Raw genomic sequence first — 5,168 nt, 5'->3', positions numbered from 1 at the left:
GAATTAGAGATCATTTTGGAGATAAATAGGAATTAGGGGTAATTTAGAAGATAAATAATTTTGAAGAAAGTGGGGGAGGTATTTAAGAAAAATTTTAGAAGAAGAGATTATTTAGGTTATTGAGAAAGTGCATATCATTGGTTGTTTCAAAAATGACATGAAATTAAAAAAAATAAAAATTTCAAAAAAAAGGAAAAATTTTCAGACTTCCTTGTTTTAATATATATATATATATAGCAGGGCCCTATGCGATGCACAGGAAAGCCCAATATCCAATATCATGTCGTAAGTGATTAAGAGAAAATGTAAATCTTACATCATTTTGTCTAAAGAAAAAAAATAATGAAAAAACCATAAATCTATTTAAGTCAACAATATTATATTTCAATTGAACCAAATCAATTTGAATACAATCCAAGCATTAAACTGAGAATGTGGGCATCCAACCATACAACAGGAACACCACCTGCATACATGTACTGGAAATATTCCCAATGTGTGGTTGAATGTTCATGCTCTTAAGTGTTAGAACGCTTTTTGCTTTCAAGAGATTCAATCTCCTGGTGAGAGGCCAATTTCCTTGATGATGTGCAATTTCCTATGAAATTGGCAAATAAAAGAAAATTGATGATGTGCAAAGTTAGTATTAGAGCAACTTAATTTGGATTATACTGTTTTATTGTACATTACAAATTGGAGACTACATACCAATTGTGGAGGGAATAAATGATTATATTTGACCAAAGTAGAAACTCCAACATCAAAACCACCATCTCTGCTCCTTATCAAAGTCTCTTCATCCTGTAATTCTGTATCAATTGCTCCAAATCTATACAAACTCCTCAAGTTGAAGCAAAGGTCAGCCCATAGCTATCCTGTCATCTTCATGGTCTTAAATCTAGGAAATGCAACGGTTCTCTCAACACCTGGAAAATAATACCAAGTGCATGATTTCCCAAATGGTATCGACAACTTAACCAATGGTTGCACCTTTAATTATCTTCTCCTCATCCTCCAAGTACCTAAGCTCTGATAGGTCTATGGTTATCTTCTACTGAAAGCTAATTGCAATACATACAAGCCATAAAGCATTAGAATGGCAATTATAATGAAGCATTCAAATATTCTACATATTGCTCACCGCAAATCTATGCCATGAAAGAAAAATAACTGAAAACTGTAAATTACCATTAAATATCTACAAATAAATGTGATAAAGAAAATTATATAAATATAAGACTCCTGCTTCTCATAAGCTTAAGGGAGTTGGTTATTGGTTTATTATAGAAATTATCGTCAAATTGAGATTCTAACTCTGCAAGTGTTCACCTGGTTATTGGTTTATCATAGAAATTTTTAAACCAAAATGTGCTCTATTTTGTCCTGTCCATTTGGAACTATTACGGGTAAGTCTAGCTACCTCATATTTCATTTTTGTTTTTCATTTTTTCTAATTTATTATGGGCAATTAAGTAAAGATAGAAATACCCAAAATAAGACATTTTCAAAAGCATCCCCAAGTAATAGCACATCACATTTCTAAGAAAATAGAATAAATGCAAAAAAAAAAAAAAAAAAAAAACACTCATATTGGGCCAGGTAGGGAGCTTCAAAGACACTAATATGAATCCAATTACACAACTAAGAAAAATTAGAAACCAACAAAATACTAACCAACTTACTGAACAGTAACAACATAAAGATGTGTTATTCCTTTAAAACATCCAAAAACCCAACCAACTTGTTGTGTGTCTGCCATTGATGAAACTTATATTGTATATATAGCAAAGAATTAACCATTGATTTAAAAAATTGGAGACAGGAATTCAATATTGGGTGTCCTATATAGGTTGGGTTCTTTGTCAAATTTGCAAAGGAAGCAACATATTTGATAAAAATAAAAAAAAAAAACATCTTTCCAAGTGAAGGCACAAATTTTGTATTATATGAGCATGGGAAGTGCTTCTTTACCTATGGGAGCAATTTTATTGATTTACTGAAGTCCATGGAAGTAACAAATCTGGTGTAAACTACAATTGATGATTATTGTACTTATTTACCAAACATAAAGATAGGGAAACAAAGAAATGTCTTAATATCCTAACCAGTGCAGCAAAAAAAAAATATCCTAACCAAATAAAGATCAAATAGCAAAGCCACATACCTGAACCACAAAAGGAAACATTGGCAAAAAATATAAGAACAATAGAAACCAAAATATACAAAACTAACTTGATAAGCATGACAACAACACCAAAAAAGAAAATAATAAAAAATAACAACAGACTAAACTCCTATCATAATAAAAAAAGAAAATAAAAATTCATAAATCTAATAAACATAACATCACAAAAAGGATGACACTTTAAATATAACGAAACAAACATTGGTTTTAAAATCTAAACAAACCAAACATCGGTAGCCCCCACAACCACCACAGGATTCAAACCAAAACACCAACCACCAAGCTCTGAACATACCAGACTCTGGTAATCGCCTTCCACTCCCGAATAGTTGTAGAAAATCATCAAATCAACCAAAGAACCTCCACACCCACACAAAAAATAGTCATTTTGGTCAACAATCCAATAATCCACCAAACCACTCCCAAATAACAACACCAAATCACGTAATCCACCATAGAACCTCCACACTCACACCACAAAATAGCTAATCCAATCAACATTTGGATAACCTACATAGCCACCACCCATAAAACATAATTGTCACCGTGCAATAAAGAGCATCACTGAAACCAACAAAGCCACTGCTAAACCCCAACACAAACATCAAATTGATAGCATCAAAAAAAAAAGAGACAATGAACAATCAAACAAAAGATCGGTAATAAAATACCAGGAAAAAAGGGTAAAATCAACATCTCTAAGCCGAATAGGATTAACCAAACTATAAGTCTCCAAACCCTATTGAACACCAGAAGTCACAACCAAGACAACAGCAGGGAATAACCTCGTCATTGAAAACCTGCTAATTAAACCCTTGAGAAAAACAAAAAAGGTAATTAATATGACTAACCCTAACACGCATAAACCAAGTACTATACATGCAAGCCAATCCCATCAAATCCAAGAAAAACCACAACCATGACAATAGAGACAACCTCGTTAGAGAAAAAAAGATGCAAAATCATCCAAAAAAGAAAAAAAATTAATAATCGACATCTCCAAGGCAAATCCATACAAAACTGAATAATCATCCATTTTCGTGCAATCCTTAGCATTTCTGTCATCAGTAAACCCTCTTTTCCTTGTAAGAGAAAACAGAATGAAATTAAACAAAATAAATGCAAATAAGAAAACAAAAACATTCATGTACCCACCAGATGGCCAAAGATACTTTTCAAAAAACCAATAGCCCTGCATGTCGTTTTGCCAATTTAGACAATCCCTGAATGAAGCATAATCCAAATAAGTACTCAAACCCTAAGAGAACCTTGAAAAGAAGAAATCAATATAAACGAAACAGAGAGAGAGAAGAGGATAGGGAGATGGAACAAAGAGAGACACATGGAAGAGGTGAGAGAGAGGGATCTCGTCCTAGGTCCTTTCCCTCGAGACTTGGTGAAAAACAAAAGGGAAGATAGGGCGGGAGACGTTTTGGAAGTCTAAACGTCTTTGCGTTCCACATCACCACTGCTCTCCTTCTTCCATTCCCTCATCTCTCTTCTCTCCTTAAACCCCTCTCCTTTCTCCCTTACCCTTTCTTAGTCTCTCATTCACTCTCACTCTTTCTTCCCTTCTCCTATCCTCGCTTCCTATTAAGCCACATCGTCATGGCTTTGCCTTTTCATTCCTCTCCCACCCATTCATGTACTTGCTCAAGTCATAATTGATGAGATAGTTGTCTATCTCTCGGTTATTTGTTTGTTCACGCTTCTCAACCTCAACAACCACCAACTATACCTTTGCAATGAGGTCTTCCTACGACCATTAACTTATAATAGTTAGAAACTACAGAGAGATCGAGAAAGGTATAGAAAGAGTAACAAAGAGATCGACAAAGGTGTAGATAGAGTTCATACAGTTCATACAGTAACTATATTTTTACAGAGAGATTAAGAGAGGTGTAGACAGAGTCATAGAGAGATCGAAAGAGGTGAAGACAAAATTCAAACAGGTTTGTCTAGCGATTTTTTTTTCACACATCGCTCATTATATTTATTTTGTTTTTCTCTCCTGCTTTTTTTTGCTCATGCCGCTCGCGGCGTTTATTGGTTCCTCTATTTTTTTTCTCCTGTTTTTTTTTTTCTTCTGACCAGCCTTTTTTTGGTCTCATCGCCAGTTTGGATTGGAGGTGAGCGTACTGCTTTAAGCGAACTCTCCGCTCTCATCACACTTGGACACACGCTCTGCTGCTCAATTCCATTGAACTCCACCAAACGACTGTTTTGATCTGCTAACTAGGTATATTTCTTTATTTTTTATTTATTTTTCTCCATTTATTTGAAACTTTATTGTTGTTTCACCTATGTATTATTTAGATGAGGTATAAACCAGTTTATTTTTTTCGTTCCAATCGCCCCTGATATGTTGTCGTCACCCGGTCATTGCTCTATGGAGCGAACGATGTGAATCACTTCGGGTTAAGGCCTGTTTTAAAACTCTTAAAAGAATTACTTCTTTTAATAAATACATTTTTTAAAATAAAAATCACACATTAAGTGGTTTTTAAGTAATTATGGGTGTTTGGTAAAAAAATGGAGAAGAAATATCTTTTTAAAGTACTTTTTTAAAAAAGTGACTTTAAGTTGGATTTTTTTTTTCTCCAAAAAAATATGATGGACCAGTCCTTGATAAACTCCTATAATGCCTAAAATACCCCCATTCCCAAAAAGCAATACTCATTATCTTCTTCCTTCCGCCAATGACCTCACATAAGTCCACATAGGTTCGGCCGACCTCTATAAAAAGGTTTGGCCGAATTCACTGCTAAACACAGTAAACCCCTGAGCATATCACTATGGGCTCAATATGAGCCCAACATTTACACTTAAATGATCATTGAATTCAACCATACTATGAAGAACCAAGGATAATGGACTTAAGTAAAATACAACCCATCAGGTAATTAGCCCTTAATGGTCTCTTACACTTAACCTCTCGGCCCATAATGGTCAAAGACTGTCCGACAGGGAAGGACCTCTCCCC

General features: G+C 34.4%; 1 long non-coding RNA gene across 4 annotated transcripts; it reads right to left on the bottom strand.

Annotated features, from left to right (window-relative positions):
* Positions 1–362: 362 nt before the first annotated feature.
* LOC148880039 (uncharacterized) lies at positions 363–4,300 on the bottom strand. 4 transcript variants are annotated; one of them, XR_016104436.1, is made up of 4 exons: positions 3,719–3,929; positions 3,341–3,408; positions 709–1,061; positions 363–598 (listed from the first exon to the last, which is right to left on the bottom strand). It is a non-coding gene; the product is annotated as an uncharacterized LOC148880039 (long non-coding RNA). The 4 variants fall into 4 exon arrangements; XR_016104438.1 differs by lacking the exon at positions 3,719–3,929 and adding an exon at positions 3,528–3,667; XR_016104435.1 differs by lacking the exon at positions 363–598 and having other exon boundaries at positions 647–1,061; positions 3,719–4,300.
* Positions 4,301–5,168: the final 868 nt, after the last annotated feature.

This window comes from Nelumbo lutea, chromosome 1 (assembly GCF_056320005.1).
Source record: "Nelumbo lutea isolate HS-2025 chromosome 1, American lotus-T2T, whole genome shotgun sequence".
NCBI classification, from domain to species: Eukaryota; Viridiplantae; Streptophyta; class Magnoliopsida; order Proteales; family Nelumbonaceae; genus Nelumbo; species Nelumbo lutea.
Note: the sequence above shows the minus strand (reverse complement) of the source record. Positions and strands in the feature narration are given on the sequence as shown.